Raw genomic sequence first — 22,509 nt, forward strand, 5'->3', positions numbered from 1 at the left:
ACCCAAAAAGCGTGGGCTCTTCATTTTATACGGTTCATCAGAGACAGGGTTTGGTTTCTGGTACCTTTGTCTATCTATCGAATATATTGCTGCTTATTTCGGACACCCTCCTTCGATATGATGCATTCACTATTATACCGTATTTTTGCTAAGGAAAATTTTCCTTGAGATGACCTTACGGTTTATTTTCTTGTTTTTTTTTTTTATTTTGCGCACAATAATATCTCTCTCGCTGTTAGACTGTTAGACGGGTCAACATGTGTTGAGGTTCGGCAGATCAGATTTTCTGGCAAGAAATGGTAATTGGATGGTAGGTGCCACTGGCGAACTTAAAGATAGCTTATGAAGAGTGCAAAGATGGATTTGCTGTTAATCAAGAATTTCAAAAAAAAAAAACACATGAGACGGGCAGTGAAATTGTAGAAATTATGCAGAGATAAAGTATTCGGCAATGGCGGCAGAATCATTGAACATCATAGCTCTTGTCTGCAGCAGTTGATCCAAACGAAAATGAAAGCATTCACATTGCAACAAGCTGACCGCCTACTTTGACTGCTTTCAATACCAAATTTGTTAAGGCGGTCGTGGAAAGAGAACCCGTACTACATCCCGGAGTACATTGCTAATATTCGCCTTTCATTTTGTCTCTGATGTAACAGAGTTTTTAGTTTTTAGAAAGATAAAGCTTTGTTTTGCGTCTCGGTCTGGAGAACAAATTGCACATAAATAATAGTGATCCTGAACATGCAACGAAAAGACTTTGTTTTTTTACATGGCTCGATGTTTTACACAAAGGTAAAATTATAGTATTTATTTATTGCGATACCGTGTTATGGCGCCAAGTTTCTTGCACACCACTGTACATTTAAGAAAGCAGCGTAGTTGTATCAAACGCTGCATCAAGTGCGAGAATCTTCATAAATTGTATTGTAGAAAAAGGAAGTCATCAACTGGACGGTGTCCTCTTACCTTTCGGCGACCTTCGCTGTCTCCGTTGATAACATCGCTTGTGGAACTGACAGTACTACTAGCTTTAAGGTATGTCGATTAAAGTTTCCCAGTAGAATTCTATTAATTTTGCATGTATTGTAAACAAAAATTGTATTCTTTTAAAAATTTTTGGAGTTTAATTGGTATGTTCAAGAGTGGAAAATATAATTGGAAATTTAGTAATGACCTTAATCATCTGCTTTCACATCTTATATTTCTTCTGTGTGTCAACAAGTCAATGCCAGATGATTTACTGCGTTGAGTAAAGGAGATTCAATGCGAAATTTCATACCTTGCAATTTATCTCACGCCGTTTTCTTTATCTCGTGCAAACATTCCTGGACTCAGTCTCGCGTTACTATGCACACCCATTTTATTTTTTCCCATAATATATGTAACAGCCAAAAGAAATCTTCAGAGACTCTACAAAGTAAATTCCTGATCAGCATGAATTTCTGAGTTGATTTATCCATGTCTGTCCGTCTGTATGGTGTACGCTGTAGGCACTGTTCTGCTCGCGAAAATGAAGACATCGCCTTCAAATTTAGTAGGAACATTGGAAATTTCTGCATGTAGGTTGCTATTGAAACTGGGGCAAATTAGTCCGAGCAGTACCTAGCAGTGGAGCATAAACTGAACGCAAATCAGTGTATTTAATAAACATTTTTGGATTTTTGCCTGTTACTAGGAAATTATTAAAGTTAGAAACCTGAATATTGGTGACGTTTTATCTCGATTTGCTACCTATCCCATTTTTTTTTTACATCCTGCACCACTTGTCGTATAGGTTGTATTAGGTTATTGCGGACATATGTAACAAGCAGAAGAGCTTAAGCTTTTATTATACCGATTAGTTCAAATTCATTTTCCAAATCGATCTAAGCCTGTCTGCCCATCTGTCGGTCCATCCGATATGTCTTGGCTTAAGGACAAACGCAAAGGAATCTCGTATATAAATCACTATGCTTTTCGTATTCTTTTCTCCAAGTTGTTTTATTTGATGCCCCTACCGCTGGTATTAAGAAAACATTAATCACGGTGTCCACCATATTCATTCTACAGTTAACCCATTTTTATCCTCATTTGAGGAATGTACAAAATAGTTTTAAACATTCTGTCCTGTTTCCCTTATGGTAGATGAGCATAAAATCTTAAAAAAGTAAAAACAAGAAAAATTAATTACTTGTAACTTTGTATAGGCATGGCCGATTATTTTAATTTTCGGGCCTAAAGAGTAGACTGTTTCGTAAAATAAATGTAGAAAATTTCAGGGTTCTAACTATAATAATTTCTGAGTAACAAGCAAAAAACCACAAACTTTTAATTAAGAAAAATAAAGTTTACGCTCCACTGCGGGCTACTGCTCCGAACAATTTGGCCCATTTTCAATAGCAACCTCCATGCCTAAACTTGCAATGTTTCTATCAAATTTGAACTCGATATCTTCATTTTTGCGAGTAGAACAGGGCCTATAGCATACCCAACAGACGGACAGACATGGCTTAGTCAGGTTACTTATACTTTATAGGGTCTCTAAAATGTACTTAGAATAAGAAGCTCATGTTTTTACAAAATATTCCATTTAAGCGACTTGCAATTGTTCTGAACGTTAATGTATCGTAGGTGTATGTATTAGATAAGAGAGAAAATTTCACGGGGACTTTTTTAACAAAAGACGTGAGGGGCGCACAATTCAGTCGAAAGTGTAATTCCATTTTGAAAATGAGGCCGAAACTTCTTACACTTTAGAATATCATCTTGGCAAAGTTTAAGGATAATATTCCGCCGTACGCAAATACAATACTAATTCGACATAGAAAATAAGAAGTGAAGTTTTGAAAACTGTTTTCATTTTGTGATCAAAATACTGCAAAATTCTGCATCTCAAAGTCACTAAATTAAGACGAGATACCTTATACCGATTAGTAACTATTAAGATCGGTCATTATTTTGCTGATTTCAAGTGAAATTATCTCAATTTAAGGTGAATTTACTTTCTAAAATAAGTCAAAGAAAGTCATCATTCAAGTCTTCTCATTTAAGTTCTCTTTACTATTTTTGGAGTTATGTTACCTCTTTCTTCTTTAACATCCTATTCTCTCCAACTATAGTGATAATAGTCTTGCGAATTTTTATGCTGCAGGATGACTTTACTACAACAAAAATTAGTTCATATCAATAATGTTTCATTTTAGGTAAACAAATTAAGGATGTGTGTTGATTGCTGCCCACCTATACCTAACACTCCTAATCCGAAAGCAAAAAAAAAAGAAAAAAAAGAAAAAGGGAAGCGAAAGAGACAACAAAAAGGCAAAAAATCAAATGTCATTTCCGGTTTAAAGTTGATTCACGTTTCACTTACTCCCATTTCGCTGGCGCAAGCTCCTACAGCATGAATTTGGCACTTTTTTGCCTTTTTTTTTTCGCTTGCGCTTTTAGCATTATTTGTTTGTTATGTGCTACAAGTGCTTGTAAAAGACCAACAGCAGCAAAAGAATATAACTGAAAACGGTTCACTTGATTTCCGTCCTTTCTATGGCACGTTTACAATTCACCATTCTTCACTCATCGATTCACTGCACCCAGCTACTCTCAGGATATGTCGTATAAAAACATATATATGCACAACGCTACTCTCTCTGTTTATCGTTTAAACCATTCATGGGGATGAAATTTTATTTCCAGAATAAATGAATGCAAATAAAACAAGTGAAAACATTATAACCGGGCCAGGTCTGCTATTAAATACCCTTGTCTACACATTGTCTAACACAGTTCTTCTTTTTGCCGTAGAACAGAAAAATTATACTATACGGCTTGTTATGAACTTATTATTAAGGAACTATGTATTAAAAATTACATCTCTTTGCATATAAAAGGTTACTTTCCGTAAGAATGATTGTGTCCAAGAGTTTTAAAAATTGAGGTACGTACTGAACACTCAGCATACTTAATTATACCCTACACCACTTGTGGTACATTACATAAGTGCGGTCGTATGTAACACGCAGAAGAACTTAGTATGGACCCATCGGAATCATAATCTGAATTGATCTAAGCCAGTCTGTCCGTCCGGTGTCTGTTCATGCAAAATTTGCTTTCAGGCTACAGGTTGCAATTTTAGAGATATTTTGATGAAATTTGGTTCAGTGACGTGTTTTGGCCCAAGGACGAACGCTATTGAAAATAGTTCGGACTGGCTCACTTTTTCGACCATTTCCTGGGTAACGCTGTAATTTGCAAAGTCCTTATATCGAAAAAAATTGTAATTTTCAAATTTTTGAGTAAAAGTGTCTAAGTAATAGTATTTGGGCATTCTATGGAAACTTTGGACCATGTCGGCATATTTTCTGGATCCTACCCTAAAATTAACCCTTTGTAGAGCAGAAAAGTTTAAGTTTGAATATGTGGCGATGAAAATTTATCCATAATAGTAATTTCATACAATAATTAACTTATTTAAATTAACTACTTGTACTACATTAGGTTGCGTTTTGGCCTCGTTTCCCCATAAATATGCACATGAAAAATATTCCTTTTGTAGAGAAACAAGATATAATATTTATGTTCTATAATAAAAATAAGAATTGTGTTAGACAATGGGATGTAGGGTATTTAATGAGCGGCCTTGCTTGAATATAATGTTCTTATTTGTTTTATCATTGAAGTTTTTCCTATTTTCCAAAAACAAAGTGCCACGTAAAGGGCAACATTTTTTAAAAATCGATAAGATAAAAACGAGATTTTTTTTGTCTCTTATTCGAAGTGAGGCAAGCGAAAGAAAAGAAGAGAAAGTCGATGCGTGCCCAATCGATACGTGTCATGCTTTTATCTACTAATGACTCACTATAGGTAATTACCAACGTATATTCTATCTCCACATGCGCGAACACCACTTGGTGGCCACGACTCCTATCTACTCGGTTACTCATCTAGATCTACCTAGTTCTGCAGCAAAAACTTATTATTTCTGACCTCCAGTTCGGGTTCGGATATTTTTATATTAAAGTTGAAAACGACAGACACAATACAATATTTTAACTGCGACATACGCAGTGACATTCATCATCGATGATGACACAGCGATTCTATTTTCTTCTAATGATCCCATGAAAGCACCCCTACAAGCAACAAATGATCTTCAACGACATTTCTCTTTGGATGAACAAATGATATGTTAAAATAAATTATGGAAAGTCTACAAGTGTCAGGTTTACGCTGTATAAGAATTCCCGTCCTTTACGGGTTATAATATTCCTATCAATGACTGCCTAAAATATCGTGGCTTACATACTGACCAAAGAATAACGCCAGCAGCTGGACTTGCGCAGGAAGCGAATAACAAGCAAGGGGTCCTTCCTTGATAGTTTCTTCAATGAAAACGGGGTAGGAGGAATGGCTTTTCATCAGATTTTCTCAATATAAGAACGGAAGCAGGCCATCCGTTTTGATGTCCATGAAATAAACTTACGCATAGATGTAGTGTTTCGGGGATTTTTTACAAGGTTGAGAGCAGAGACGTTTAAAAGATCTTACGGTGACTATATATTTACCGCAATGAAGCTGCGCCTTTTTTCCAAGGAGAGTCAAAGTGATACCTAAGCAACATAAACGAACATAATGATCTCGTGGCTTACTGATTACGTTTTTTCTCTTTTTTTTTCAATTTTTATTCTATGGAGTTCCGAAGCATCTTTTGTTCGTTTACATTCCTCACTATACGTTGAAGTTTTTTTGCCATTTTTTTTATTTATTTAAGCTCCCAAAAAAGGCGAAGTTCTATAATCTTTTCCGTCAAAGGAATCACCAAACCAAATATGCCTGCTTTCTTTGATACTGCGCCAAAAAAAAAAAAAAAATGAAAATGCAAAACAAAAAAATATTTAGTTTGTATCTGAGGATGGAATACAAAAAAAAAAAAAAAGACACTTTTTTTTTTGTAATTCTGTTTAGTATCGTATTTTGTAAAGCATTCTTTAGACGCTCACTTCCAAGCAATTAAACACAACTTCACATGAAAGAGTAAGAATGGAAAATAGGCCGCAATGAGAAGGAAAATAAACAATTTTATACTTAATAAAACCACATTAAACTAAGCAGTGTTTAGTGGTAACCAGAATATTATCACTTCTTCATATAACCTTTTGCTTACCTATTGCATCAGAAAAATCATTCCAGGGATTGCATTCAAAACATTTGCTGACTTTTAGTAAATTACCCTTTTCAGCCGCATAAATTATTAATATAAACTTCTCTATTAGCATTTCAAACTCATTTCTTTGTTGGTAGTTGTGATTCTTAGCTAGTCATGAAAAGGTTAAAAATCGTGACTGCCAAGTCAGTGTTCGCGGATTGAAATGTCACTGCGATAGAGTTTACTTACATTTACCGCAGAATGAGCAGACTTCCTGATTTCTTAAACCCTTTGCTCGCTTAGCTTTGACAAATGTTCAGTCGGTGTAGGTATAGCAATCACTGTTTGGGTAGACACCCGCTAGGCTGCGGCCACCTTTATATCTCTTTCCCTTTGTGTACTTCTTTCCTATACCATACGAACATAGATGATATCCTCCTGGTAATCATCTAAAAAAAAAAAAAAGAAAAAACAAGTTGAATAAGCATTTATTTCGTACTTTGTTTTGACTGCTCTGCATGAATTCATTCTTCATAGAATAACTCACTTCAACATTTATTCTTAGTATTTCACATTTCATTACTAGGTACAGTCTACGCACGTCCCATCGGAGACTCAAAGTTAGAATTAACAATCATCTCTCTAATTCTTTTCAACTAGGTAATAAATAGCATTCCACGACACATTAACACTATTGCTTACCCTATGAAAATGCTTGCTTTGCGCAAGTTTGCGCTCAAAATTGTTCTGCAACTATCATGGTTTCGGTATCGCGTAGGTAAATCTTTTTGTGGATTCTTAAAGTTTTCCTTTTTATTTATAGATAAGTACCTCTGTGAATATATAAGTGTATATATATCGGTCATGATCGAATCTTTTATACCCATCACCGTTATCTCAAAAAAGAATAAAAAAATGAAGAAACTAAATTAACGAGTAGTAAGCAAAAAACACGAAAAGCAAAGATGTTCACAGTAAGCTCGTGCTCTGATCGCTTTTGATCATCCTCAAATTCTTTTGCAAATTTGTGGGCGATATCCTCATTTTGATGAATGGAAGAATGTTTAGCACATTATGGCAGACGGACACATGGAAATGCTTGCGTGCATTATGAATTCGAAATTGGCCAAGACTTTATACACTTTCAGAGCGTTTCGAGACTTACCTTTATGTATTATGAATATATTGCCATTAAATTTTGATACCTTGTAATATTGGCTAGGCGTGCTCAATTTTTTCATTCGACTTCAATAGCATCCATGGAATATGTGTTAAAATTTTTATAAATTTATCTGTTGCAGTTCATGATTAATGGGCACAAAACCAACTTTTTTGGAGAATAGTAATTTTTCAGTTTATATGGCAGTATCGGATTGTCCTTCGACCGATTTTCTCCATTTTCAATATCAACTTGTATGCAAGAATTCTCAACGTTTTCGCAAATTTTTAGGTGGGCAGCTACATTTTAAAACAGACATTATGCAAATGAACCAACGGACATACTCATATCGATTCAGAATTTGATGCTGATCAAGAATATATGCCTTTTGTGGGTTTTAGAAACTTCTTCTGAGTGTTGCAAATTGCAAATTCTTCAAATCCTTCAGTGGTGGATATAAAAATAAGCCAAAGTATGTTATTCTACGTGGTATTCGTATAACACGGTTTTGATACAGCATGGCACGAATTGACCATGCCAAACGGTGCACTGGTGTAGTATTCGGCATTTGTATTAAAAATTTAATTCAGCTGAGGCAAATTTTTGAAATCCCTCGCACATAACCATTGCTACGAAAATTGAATCGTCATAAGTAAAAAGACATAATTTTCAATATTTCATGATGACGATTGGATCCCAATAGTAAATTAACAAAGAAATCAACCTAATTTTTCTCTTCGGATCGCGTAGGCCTATTTCTCAGGAAATGTAACCCTTGTAGACCCCAAAAGAGCTCATAGTTAATGTTTGATGAACAAAATTTTTTCCTGTTGGTAATTTGACATAAAAATGAAGTGTGCCAAATTTGAATCAGATTGATCTATTTCTTGGACACCACCTCAAATAAGATTTCTCATGAATAGTAAGCCTTTCCGAAAAGGGTTTAATTTTTAATATTTTATGATGAAAATTAGTTCATAGTCGGTAGGAAATTTGGATTGTATAGATCTATTTTTTAGATCTCAACACATATAAAGTTTGTCATGGAAAACAAGTCCTTATAAGGTAGGAAAGTTTAATTTCTAGTTTTCCACGATGGAAAGGGAAAGATAATAAAATTTTGAAGAAGTAAATTAACTTTGCTAAATTTGGATCACGTCATATGATCTTTTGGGTATTCTTCAATATAAGAGCTTTCATAAAAAATGCGGCTTTGCATGACAGCAACATGTAATTTTTGGTGTAACGAATGATTAACTGTAATTAGGCATTAGGCTTGGTGTTAGACATCTAATGATCGCCTTTTCCGACTATAGCGGTCTTACTTGCTCTGGGATAACGCTAATAAGCATAAGAGATTCGGTCAGAGACGAATATAATTTTTTTACTTGTCTTTTTTGATATATAATGGTCGGCTTAAATCGACTATATTGATCTTACTTGCTCAAGGATGACGATAATAAGCATAAGAGATTCGGTCACAGCCGAATATAATTTTCTTGCTTGTTTTTCTCGCTTTCTTTTTTAGGAATTAAATAAAATTCGAAAATTGCATACATACGGACGGAATCTCTTTACTCTTTGAATAATTATTGTTTCAGGCTGAGAAAAAAATACCACAAAAATGCACATTGAGCTCGCAAAAAAAAAAAAAGTAACCATAAATGAAACCACATTCCTGCCCGCGAAAAAAACCGTAAAAAAAATTTTTTTGCATAAAATTTATACGGATTGAAACAAACGCATGAATATTTTTAATTTTGCGGTATTTTAAGCTGGATAAAACTGGCATTATTTTACTGTTTTCATTGTAAATATATGTCTTTCCAGCAAAAATGCATTTTTCATTTATTATGCAGTGGATATAGTAAATAAGTTTTTCCTTCCACTCTGCTCGCCAAATATTGATTCTTATTATGAAGATATTTAAATAATAAACGGAGCGGTCTCTTACATAACAAATAAATATAATACAAGTATAGTCGGGCAATGTCGGCCATTAAATATTCTATGTGAATTCGCTTAATACAATTTTTCCGAAGAAAACGTTGTTTGAAAGGTTATTAATCAAGGATACACATGGTTTGACCACAGTGCCCTCCCAAACATTGCCCCCGTATTAGTTCATCTAAACTTCATTCAGTAGTTCATACAAACTTATAAAATTACAAAAAGAATCTTTTCGAAGAAAACCTTATAAACACAGTACACCGTTGGGAAGGTTATTGATCAAGAATTTGCGGAAAATTAATTTCATTTTTTCGCAGCCGAAAAAAAGAGAGATAAATGCAAATTAATTTGTCAAAATTTACGATTTCCTTAAGTCGATTTCATTTACTATCAAGCTTAAGCATGCCGCTATAACTAAAGTTATGTATACCTTTAAGAAATGTGAGAGAGAAACCATTTTTAATTTTTTTTTTTTTCTTCCATTCTACTGCTCATATTTGCACTCAATAATTCTCTTCTTTGCTATTGATCTCATCGTTTTAATAATAATAAGTTAAAACTATAATCTTATTACAAAAACATTGCGTTTACAGTTAACATGAGTATTATCTCATTCTCTGAACTTAAAATTGTCAAACCCTTGGCATAAAATTTTGATTTGTTCTTATTTGCAAAATGACTACGAAAGGCAGAAGAAGTTTAGTGCAAAGTGTGCGGTCAGATTAGAAAATTGTTAACATAAGGTTTCAAAAATTTAGAAAAAAGACCAACAAAATTATAAATATTATGCCACTTGGATTTTCATTTAAGGAATATAAAACTCCGGTCGATGTATTGGGTAAGTCTCTCTAAATAACTAAAAGTTTCGAGTGTCTAAACAACTAAATTTGCATGAATTTGTTTTTTGGTTCTTACGATTTGTAAAGAAAAAATTTTCCTCGGTCAGTTTTGTGATTGATAAAAGTGTGTGAGTGGAAAAGAGATTACAAATTTGAAAGAAATGATAAACAAAAATATAAATGTCGTCATTTCGCTTTAGAAAAGTACAGTTTGCAGCATGAAGGTGACGAAAAAGCATAAGATTTCTGAAGAAGTTAGTTAAAAATAATATAATAACAATTATATATATATATATATATAAAAATATTATAACAGTTATAGAAACCAGTAATTATTCACAGTTATAGAAAACACACGCTCTCTTCTAAATGAATGTGCGTATGTAAAGAGTAGATGTAACAGTAATATATTTTTACATTCATTTGCAGCAACAACATGAATGTGGGGACACCCATAAGCTCAGGTACTCAAATTAATGCATCACTCACCAAAACTTTGACAATCTAGCACTTAGCGAAGTCCACAAAAATGTACAGTCGTAAACTAAACAGAATGGTTAATAATGAGCAACAAATCGTTTTCAAAGTCGGGTCACTTAACCACTGTTCATATCGTTTTTAATACATCATAAGTTACAAGCACTTCTTTCATATGAAATTCCTGCGTGCTGTCAGAGAAGCAAGGTAAGAAAACAGCTTACAAATAACTTCATTGTAGCCTTAAATTCGTTTTGTCCCACATTCATTTGTTCGTTAACACACATGTCCTATGATTCATCGTCTCTGCCTTCTTCTTCCTACTCGCTATCATATATTTGCACTTTTTCCTCATTTTTCTTATTTTCATCATTACGATTTTCAGATAATTCATTTAAAATATAATCTATATAATACAAAATAAAAAAGACTAAATCGTCATGATGCCCTAGCAACAACAACAATAGCTAGACATGCAACAAGAGCTACTACAACTACAGCGAGAGCTAAGAAAACAGCATATACAGCAACTACCACTGCAGCAGCAACTAGAACAGCAACAGCAGGAGATGCGATAAGAACGGCGGCAGCTGCAACGATAACGGCGGCAACTAAAACAACAACTAACTCCACAACAACAAGAGACACTTCAACAACAATAGCTACCGCAACAATAAAAGCAAGAACTGCAGCTACAACAACAACAACAACTATCTCCACAAGAACGATGGCAACGGGAGCAATGGTTAGAGGGGTACCGGCAAGAGGAACAATGGCAACAGCAGCAATCGCAACACCAGCAACGGCGACAGGAACAACAGGAGCGACATTGGGAATTGCGAATGCAGCAGTGGCAACTGGAGGATTGGCGAAATGAGCAACAGCAAGAATTGGGACAGCGGAAACGTAAGCGGCAGTAACGGCAACAGGAGGAATGGCGAGAGGCACAGAAGCAATAACGGCAACAACAGCAGCAGGAACGAGCGCAGCAAAAGCAAAGAGTAAGTAAAGGTGCAGGTTTCTCTTAAAATAGATGCCATGATATTCTGAGACCCTTCGTTAGAATCATTAAATGCATGGTCTGCCTTCCTACGTTTTTAACGGAATGAAAGTAGCTATCAAAACCATTCTTTTCGAATACAAAACTCATTTAAGACCCCGGGAAATTTTTTTGGTTCCCATTGCATGTCGCGTTGCTAGTTGTAGCTAAATCATCTGTGATGATTTCATACTCTTTTTCTTTTTTTTTTTTTATGTGATGGAAAATGCGAAACAAAATGGGCCCGTAAGCGTTACACATTTTTTCGGCGTTTGCTATGTTTTTACACTATAAACTGACCTAAATTTTGCTTATACTCAATAGGCAGTTCTGTTTCACGTTTCGGTACCTTCTTCAGCCAACAGTCGAATCGTGCGCCCAGTTTTGCAACCTCAGCTTTCTGTTCTAATATACATACGAACTTTTCCAAAAATTATTGTTCATTTTTTTTATTAATATGGGCCCGTAACCATTTATTCCGTCTTGAGAGTACAATTTTTGAACCACGCAATTCTTTTTAATCCTTAACAATTCTGCACTCATTTTTGTTCGTAGGCTATAAATTGCCTTTTGCGTGTGGTGGTTGTCTTCATTGCTCATTAATGATCTAGCATTTGAATAAGAGAATTAAAGTTTTACTTTTCTATTTTTTTATAGCTCGGATCGGAAATTTTGTAAAATATGTTTTTGTAAAAAACACCAACGGATAATGCGAACTTTATTCCGTCATTGGGACGATAAAGGATTACTTTGAAGAAAGTCTATGCAAGTCCATTGAACATTTCTAAAAAGGTAAGCTTCTTAAACAATTTTTCTAAGCGCAGTCTGTGTAAATTTATTTGTAACTAAAACATGTCCGTTTGTGTTGCGCTTATTATAGAAATGTGGTTGTTTGTCTCAAGCCATATATTTTTCCGGTTAATACTGATTATCGCTTGAATATTTCGCATATATTTTTTTTTGACTCTTAGTAGAATGTGTAGCTCAGCTACAGAAAGCTCTGCAGGATCTCCGTATAGGCTATATGTGTCACTGTTGATACTAACGTCAGCGTGCTTTTCAGTGTATTTTACTTTCTTTCGTTCCGGTGAAGAACACCGTGCTATAGAAAAACTTACTATAGAACGTTTTTTGAGAATTATTTCCGAATATTTTAACGTTTGACGAGCAAAATTGAATACAATCCTGTCGAGGACGCGAGATAATGTAACCCCGAGTTTAATTTTATATGGGCAGGATCACTGGATGTGTCCTCGGGTAATAGGTCTAGAATCTCTGCAAGGAATTTCTTATTAATTTCGGTGACGAGCGTATTGTTGATCTCGTTAAGCTTCGATGTTGTGCCTGCAAATGGTATGCTTATCTTGAATGTGAACTGACATCTAAAGAAAGTCTAACGACAATGTACAAACACGTAACATGATTCTAAGGCTAAGATATGCTAGTGCTTTGATATGTTTTGTAATTAGCTACTGCAAGGTCTTAAACTTGATTAGTTTTCATTCGTCGATAGAAAAAATCACTTTTATTTATTGATGGCCTAAGAAAGTATGAAAGGAAAGCTGATAAAAGATTACAGTTCCATTAGCCATAGGAGATGAATGTTTACAGCACTTTATTCCATAAAGTAAGTTGTACGACTAACTTATTTGGATAACTTATTCGATTAGTACAATTTGATTGTCGTATTCGGAGGACTTAGTCGGCAAGTCATTACTTTTTAACAATTTTTTTACGAGGTAAATTAATAATTATTTGATTCGTTGATTTAATCATTTCGATAACGTTATCAATTCGGTAACTTCCGTATATTATATGTCCGTTTAAACTGTTCGGATAACGTATCTCGTACATTGTTTAATTTAACTAGTTATTTACCCCCTCTTTAAAATAATGCTTCTTGTCAAACCACGTTTCTCCAACGTGGAACCAGGAAATGATCAAAGGGAGAGAAAATGCATCCCGTCCCAAAAAATAGGAAACTTAGATTAATATGTGAATGGAACCATATTAATTTTATTAATGAAAGTTAAAAAAATATAATAAACTGAACCATATATTTTGTTTTGCTTCTACATATGTAGTTAAACGCTCCCTTCTTTTATGAATAAGTTACAGTTAGCTTATTGAACTGTTCTTATTATTTAAGGATTAACGGTCACAAATTTTTTTCGTTCCCATATATATTCAACTATAAGTAGCATACACATTTTGCAAAGGCACATACCTAACTGTCTTAGGGTTTACACTTATTGATGTTTTAGGCAAAATCATGTACCTAAGAGTTCACTTGTCTGTTAACAGTTAGGGATGATAAACGAAAAATTTTTCGGTTTAACTGACACACATTCCAACATATTACATGTATAAACACATACCTAATGATCTTACATTCTCTATATTTATATTTGTTAGCATTCTCATACTTCCTGTAAGCGAAATCATGTACTTACATATTAACGGTTACGTCATTGTGCAAAGGTTTGCACATTAAATTTTTGTTGATTGTTGTTACACGCATAGGAATGTAGCTAACTGCCTTTTATATTATACTTATTGTGTCATATATGAGACCATGGACCGAAACGGTTACTTGTGCACACACACATTCTAATACATTTCACAAATTCTCATTATTTCATACATAGGCATATACATAATGCTCTATATTCATTTTGACTCTTTCCAAGCGAGATCATAGTTTTAACAGGCTCACAACTTAAACATACATTACATAATTGAGAAATGTTTCGCTTTTTTTCGGTTAAATAGAACACTAGAGAAGAATATAAGACATAAATAATGAAAATGAGATTTCTTACTTATTCAAAAGAGGTTGCATTGATTAGAACGGTCTTTTCTGATTGGTGTCGCGTAGCAGTTCCATGCGAAATCTAGACGTAGGTTTTTTTATATAATTTTTTTGCATTTTTCTCATAAAAATTAACTGTAAGAGGAACAAAAATTAATGCTACCTATCCGCTTTTATGCTTCAATCGAAAAATATGATTCTTCCTAGAGGAGGTATAAAACGTAAGCCTTAACGCTAAGCGTTTTTGACAGGGCAACATTATGTTGGTGAACACGTTGTGTATACACATCACAATATGTACACCTAAGATCTATAATTTTATATGATGTCCACTTAATAGTAGGCATGTTGCTCGAAGGTTTGCAGCATGTTTATAAAGTGTTTTCCCAGATAAGCATATACCTATCCAAAGGTAAATGAATTGTTATAAACCGACATATCGAGGCATAGAAAATAATAAAAGAAATGTACTTACAAAGTATGTTGCATATTTCTAATACAATAGGTTTACCTTCCTTTTTTTATTATTTTATTTTTATCAATAAACTTAGATTACCGCAGATTTGTAAGAGAGAGGAGCGTTATCATGTTAGCCCAGACGATGCTATAAAAGTTTATAAAATCCTTAATATAGTGCAAGAATAAAATCATGACGTAGATGCAACCGCATACGTGATCTACTTGATATCAATAATTGGTGTAGGTCACGCATAATACTTACCGAGCGCTACGTAGTAAAAAGTAGACACTGACGCAAAAGTAGTAAAAAGCTGTCAATTAAATTGAGATCGTAATTATTTATACATACACTCGCATTGTATTTATAGCTTAATTCTCAAAATATAGGTGCAACGTGAAATAGATTGTAAGGAGGCGTATTGCTCCCGCTTCTAATTATGATACACAGTCCACACAAAGAGGCGGTACCTTTCCAGTTAGTTGATGTTCTATCATCTTTGTGTTAGTTCTGAAATTAGTGTCTAAAGGTTATGCGCGATAATGAAGCGCATCTAGGCGAATAAATTAAATTTTCGAAGTTTGCAAAATTCGGGAAAATGGTAATCGGCATAAAGATCATACGTTGCATGTACTTTTCGTTGTGTTGTGAGCAATCAGAAGTTCAATTGTCGCAACAGCGTAAACAGGCGAGTTACGGAAAAAGTTATTTGACGAAAGGAACATATATAACTGTAAAGCGCTGGGCCTACGTACAATAACCCTTAACAATAAAAATAATTTAATACTAAATAAATATGCCGTAACATTTCCTATACATGCCAGCAATACGGCTCTGGTTCTTAGATTTGAGAGAGTTAATATAGAGATAATTGATTCACATAGCCAACGGTTTCGCGGTTTACACAATCATACGATTTGGTACCTAGGTCAGCACTAACATAAGTAAGAGAGACATAAGAAAGTGTATATAAGTAAAAATTGCGATAGAAAAGAGCTTGTAAAATTGTGCATGTTGATGTGGTACATAACATATGAATACCTAGGTCAGCAATAACAATCAGACAAACAAAACGTCGAGCGACTATAAAAGAGCGTGTCACAATACGTTAGGGATGGAATTGTTGAGTTTTATTAAAGGAGAGAGTTTGTTTGGTGTTGTTGGCTTTTTGTCTTTGGTTTAAAACGGTTTGCGCTTTTAATTTCAATTGATATATTTCTGTTAGACTCTGAGAGGTATTTAGGTTCTAGAAGTGAAGCTTGCAAGATCTCAAGGAAATGAAAAAAAAGAACAAAAGACATATATTTTGAGAAAATGTCAAATCCAAAGCCGCAAATATTTGTATGAATAAAAAAGAAATAATCTTATAAACGAGTATTAAACGAGTGCATATAATCTTCTTACTTGGGACAAGGAAAAGTCCAAGAAACTAAAGAGATGTGTAAATTTTCTTTGTCGCAAAACTTTGTGCGAAAGAATGTGCGTAAATATATATAATATATATACATGTATTGAATTAATTACATGTAATTAATTAGTGAATGTTAAAATTAGGAAAAAAAAACTTTTAAACTTTCGAACGGTAAAGATTGGCAAGAGCGAGAGCATATCCAAATTTAGCAAAATAATATTCATAAATATATATAATATATATATATAATATTTATAAAAAAAATATGCAACACAATTTCATATAATTGTAAAAAGAAAAGAAAAGAATAGATATATATAGATGTAAGTATACAAACAAATTGCGTTTGAAATACGGACAATATGTATACTTAAAGACAAAAGTATTCAAGAAACGGTACTTAGTGATGAGAAATCCTTGTGAAATTAATGAATAACTCGTACGAAGTAAGTTTCGCGGAAGAACAAAATTGATGCAAGAGGATCTTTTTTTTGATTCAATGGAATTGATAATCTAATGTACATTATCGCGCCAAGCATAATTTTGAATGGTGTCTATGTGTGGGTTTGATGGTACCGGTAAGGATAGATGAGAAAAGAAGAAAACGAATTAGAAGAAAATTTAGGCGATTTCCAGGGAGTATAAATAAATTTTCTTGGCAAGAGTTTTGGGTAGACTGAGCATACCCACTCAAGATTAAAAATAATTCCAAGTAAATGCGTCAATACGTTTTTGTTAATCAATTAAATATTGCTTTGCTTTTTCAGCCAGTTAATATTACCGTCCTTCTGTAAGATAAAGTTTTGCTTATTGCAAACTCGTACGGGATAATAAGGTATCGTTTTTCTTGTTAAAGCCAGGAGTGTTACTCGATGACATACAATCGATCGGAGCAGCACTTTTACTCTTACAATTGTTCACAAAAGTGTTTGTTTTCGTGTGCGGCCTCAAAAGAAGAAAGGAAAACATATGCTTGAAGGAACGGTTAACGATATATCAGACGTCGAATTTCACGAAATATCTGCAAGAACTTAATCGTTTTTCAAAATGCTTAGCGGAGAAGTAAGTCATTTAAAAATTTTACGATTTTTGTCCAAATATTTTGTGTTAATTTTTTCTTTTATTCATATCAGGAAAAGCAATCGAGGCCAAGTACAGCTGAAAACCCAAAAAGAAGCCCACTGTTGCTAAGGCTGTTGTAGTCGTCAAGCAAAATGTAGCCAAACACTATTCTCCCTTTCTCCTGTCCTTTAATTACAATCCTCCCGCCTGTTATCGGAGACTTTGGTAACTATTCATTGAAAGAAAAGAAGTAATAAACTTACGATATGAGATGAGTCCTCTTTTCAAATTTTCAGAGCTTGCTTAGTAGGCAGTCAGTTCGAACCCAAGAAGCGACGTTCGATGTGCGAGTCGCTTGTCCAATCGCGCGAATTACATGCAGAAACAATTTGATAGACATATAAGTATATCGACAATTAAATTTGCTGGGAGAGCCTGCTGAAAATTTGATAACGAAATTTCATTTCCATGGCCGGTACAACGTTAGCAGATATCTGAGGTATTTTGTAAAATTTTTAATGCAACTTTAAGCAAATTTGGTTAACCCGTTGATGGACGTGCATGCGTACACCTTCCAAAAATTTAAAGCCAATTATTTTTATTCTATAATATATATAACTTTAATATATTAATAATAGGTATTTAACAAAATTGGATGTTATGGCATTCATTACATACATACACACGTTTATATTATGCCTACCGTTAAAAACTATTTTTTAATCCGGATTCGGATATAGCTACTAATTTTAAAAGATATGGAGTATAATTTTTTATATCTCACTGAAATTTTTACTCTTCGCGAACGCATTATGTAAAACAGTATATGCTTTTGAAATGCTTATGTATGAGATAAGCGATATAAATGAAATTTATTATATTACATGCAGTAGACATATACTAAGAATTAATCCGCATTTGCTAAGATTTAATTAAACACAACACAAACCAATGTAAGCGTCGTTTGTAGTTAGCTCGATATTATTAGGCCTAGGCGCTTACAAGTTGGTTATTCACATCGACCAGCTTATTTCGTTATGCTAGCGGAATCATGGCGGATAAATTTTGATGCAAAAACAATAAGAATTTCCAACATCATTAGTTGCGTAGCGAATGCCGAGAATAGCCTACGATTATTTTTAATTTTTATAAGGCAGAATTTGAAGAAAATAAAAACCATTTGGCTGTTGCATTGCCATTTATCAGTCCAATTTGGCGATCAAAAAAAAAAAAACAGACGGTCTAATGAACATTGTAAAAGTACATAGTCATGTAATGTACTCGATAAAATCTAAATTATTCACAAGTAGGTGTATATTCTGGCGCTGCAAACGATTCCTAGTTATAAGAGAGATCACAACATTTTTGCATTTAACCCGGTATTCCAGTGTAATAGCCACAAAAGAATTTTCCAATATCAATTCTATTAAAAAAAAATAAACTGGTATAAGTACACATGAGGGGATTCCATCAGGTCCAGGCGAACAACTATATTTTAGAGGGCTCAAACCTACAAAAACTTCATTTTCAGATATAACAAAGTTAGGAATTAAAATTAAATTAGAAATTGGATATGGATAGTTTGCTGATAAATCAAAATTGGCAGTTGAAAAGTTCTGTCGGAAGAATTCCGCAAAGAGATTTGGGATTTCAAAATTATCCGAGGACACTCGGAGCCATTAAAAGACACATGCGAGGGATTTACGGAGATTTTTCTTTTGGAATTAACGAACTTAAAAAAGTATTTAGGATTAGCAAACAAGGAGGATTTAACAAACTGAAAGTATCTGTGGTAATAATGATGGTTGAGGGAGTTAAATGTATGCCTCGCCACCGAGTAAGCGAAATAGTCGAGCGCAGAGCCACTTTTCGAATATTTTTTGAATAGCGTGTTTTTCCTATTCTTGTAATATTTATTGTCTTATTAAACCAGGGGGGGGCACCTGCTTCGAGATCGGCACTTGCTTGATCGGAGCAGATGTAGCAATAGCTATATTTAATGTATTGTAGAACGATGACAACAAGCTTTCAATACTTCCGGTTGAGAAATCAAGCCTCATATGTGAAAGACGATGTTTTAGCAATACAATATTGATTTTATGAAAATCATAATATTTATTGAAAAAAGTTTGATTTGGCACATTAAGGCAGTTCAACGACCCATCGTTCTTATGATGAAAGGAAATGCACATTGACGGATGATAAGGGTTCTCAGGTAAACTAAAAGGTGGACAACGATTTACGTTAATCTCAGGAAAGTTGGCAAAGCAGAGTTCAAGCAGTCTACCATTACAATCAGGAGTACAATTATAGTGAACCAAATTATGATGAAACAATTCATTAAAGAACACAACAGCCCTATCAGACGTTGAAGTAGGAATCAAGCCAGAATTATCACCGTTACACCAAGTGACTTAAGGAAAGTTAAAGTCACCCAATGCAACGACCAAATCGGTAGGTCTAGACAAATGAGGGCAGCGTGTTTCTTGTAAATGGAGATATCAGAATTTGGGGGAATGTAGGAGCAGGTTATAAATAGATGTTTATTAGGCATTTTCGCACGAATAGCGATAAATTCAACGTCCGGAGAAGTGGGAAATTCAATTAAATTGAAAGGGACTGACGCAGATATGGCAATTAATACACCACCACCAATGCGATTCATTCGATCATTTCTAAAGACTTGGAAAGAATTATGAAAAAGTTCCGACGAATGAAGATCGGGTTTTAGTCAAGTTTCAGTGAAGGCTAAACAGGAAAACTCCGTGTTCACTGAATTTAGAAAAGTAGAACGAATTTTTGAATTTAGGCCCTTAACATTTTGATAAATGAGATATAATGGGCGCCAAGACTATTGCTTTGGTATTACGGGAATGATCTCGAGGGATAAATTCCTTAATTAAGGATCCTACCGGCCACAGTGGTTTGTTTAACAACATATCACTGTTTTCGGTCGGCACTAATATTTTAAAAGAAGAGATTGCCCTAGCTTGAGAAGGAGCCATTTGGAAGATGCTAACACGCTTTAAGTTGACTGATGGGACTTTCGTCGCCAGATAACTTTTTATGTTATCCACCGAAGTTTCAGGTGCCAGTCTTGACACAAATATTGCTTTTCTGGGAGGACCTGCCGTCAAGCAAATGTCATTATTTGGAACAGGAGGGGGGTTCACGGTAGGAGAGTTTCGAGTTGGGGAGAATATATTATAAGCAATGTCTTCAGGTTTGACTATGTGTTGCACGTCCTTTATCAATTCCTTGATCTGAAAACAATGTTTTAAAAAGTCACGAGTCAGTGCAATGTGAAATTAAATACAAAACAAATTTATGTTATGTTTCGTAAGATAATTGGTTGGATTGTGTTGCAAAAATGTCTCTATAGTATGCTAGGTGATGAACCGAACATGGTTCAGGAATTTAAAAGTTCTTCTCACTACATCCCCCAGACCGGAAATTTGTCGTGGGCTAGTGACGGATTCTAATTTCAAATCCCACTATGCGTTTCCCTATACAACTCGTTTATAATGCAGTTTATCACGCCTTCTTTAGAACCTTTTACAATAAATATCTAGCCTCACATCTGGCTTCGAATCCTACCTCATGTTGGCTTTGCTTTACATTCGCTGCAAAGTAGAGCAATGGGAAACTCATAGTTGTAAGGGAATCTCTAAATACTCAGTAAGTTGCCATAATTGTAATCTTCTCTTCTGCTAACGTGCAATCGCTTGTCAATTGTCCAGTGAAGCTGAGTAATAAATGAGAAAAGCCGGTAATAGGAAACTAATTCCTTTACGGCAAAGGGCTTCAAGAGAGCTAGAAAGAAGGAAAAGAAAGTTTTGTGCAACATTGCGATGGAATCCCTTGCTAAGGAAAATGGATCTAATAATTGCATAATTCACATCGTCTAAAATGTGAACTCATGTAAACTACTGGATAAGTAAACTTAACAAATGCCTGAAGAACACGTGAGCCCTCATCTATGAAATAACAATAGCATGAAGCTGTCAAATAACTACAAAACACGTTGAGAAGGCGAAAGTCTGTTACCTTGATAGACATATCCTCCGATCTTAATTTGAAGTTCTAAGTAACGCAACAACACGGAAGAGCTCAAGTGAAAAAAGTGGCTTTTGTCGCAAGCTATATTTACAGAATAAAAGTTGGTTTGGACCAGTGAGATACTATGGTGGATGGACAGAATAACGCACAAAGTAGCAATCACTTGATTGCTTCTATAATTTAGTTTTAAATATTAAGGAAAAAATTTTTCTGGAAATACGTAGAACAAGTCACATGTCAATATCTTACTGCCCCACACACAACTGCATACATTTTGTATGTGGAAAGGAAATCGGCCTAACGGAATTGGGAAGTAATCACAATACGATGGAAAAATTATTAGAGAAACGAGCAAAGCTTTTAGAACTTTTGGGCGCGCTTATGGAAAAAGCTTGGTTTAAAACTGACGACGTCATCATTACTTAAATAAATATAGAAGTTAGATTATGTAGACGAGCATACGATCAAAAACACACTTAAATAGAAAATTTAAAAAGACGCATTCACGGTAAACAGCTCGAAAAGAGGATTAAGTGACTCTAGTCGCAACCTTACGTTCACAATCCGGAACACATTCATGCCAAATCCAGTTCTTCTTATACTGTCCTTCCATCCTTCCCATGCACAATAGAATCTTTTTGCACAAATACCATAATCATATTCCGTTTTCCGGCTTTCCGGCCAATCCTCATCGCTAACAAGCCTCTCCAATAATTCCTTTTCCAAAAACTATTTTTAATTTTCTATTCTTATCAGCACAAAGGACATTAAAACAAATCATTGCTAAGTAATTAAGTAGATCCACGGACCTATACATCAACAGAAAGTTAAAGACCGACTTATTCATTCACACAGAAACACTAATTGCAGTCGTTTGTTGGACAACTTTTATGATTGGATTCCTTAAATACCTCTTCAAATGGCAATAAGAGTAGATCTTCCTCGGCAATTAGGTCATCGAAATTATCTAAAATATGCAAATATCCTGCAAATCCTTGCAAGAATGCATATCTGAAAGAGAGTAAAACGTTTTTAATTTAGCCAAATCTGTGAGAGTTCCATCAAACTCTTACCAGCGATTTTTCGCACCCGAAAACAATTTTTTTTGTTCAAGTTGTCC

General features: G+C 34.4%; 2 long non-coding RNA genes across 3 annotated transcripts; both read left to right on the top strand.

The window, feature by feature from the left end:
- Nucleotides 1-264: 264 nt before the first annotated feature.
- Nucleotides 265-11,404, top strand: LOC119640064. 2 transcript variants are annotated; one of them, XR_005247598.1, is made up of 3 exons: nt 265-1,038; nt 10,502-10,756; nt 10,935-11,404. It is a non-coding gene; the product is annotated as an uncharacterized LOC119640064 (long non-coding RNA). The 2 variants fall into 2 exon arrangements; XR_005247599.1 differs by lacking the exon at nt 265-1,038 and adding an exon at nt 9,873-10,071.
- Nucleotides 11,405-11,461: 57 nt separating this feature from the next.
- On the top strand, nt 11,462-18,807 carry LOC119640063. Its single transcript, XR_005247597.1, has 5 exons — nt 11,462-11,550; nt 12,246-12,380; nt 17,036-17,330; nt 17,402-17,555; nt 17,627-18,807. It is a non-coding gene; the product is annotated as an uncharacterized LOC119640063 (long non-coding RNA).
- Nucleotides 18,808-22,509: the final 3,702 nt, after the last annotated feature.

This window comes from Glossina fuscipes, unplaced genomic scaffold (genome assembly GCF_014805625.2).
Source record: "Glossina fuscipes isolate IAEA_lab_2018 unplaced genomic scaffold, Yale_Gfus_2 114, whole genome shotgun sequence".
Lineage (NCBI taxonomy): Eukaryota > Metazoa > Arthropoda > Insecta > Diptera > Glossinidae > Glossina > Glossina fuscipes.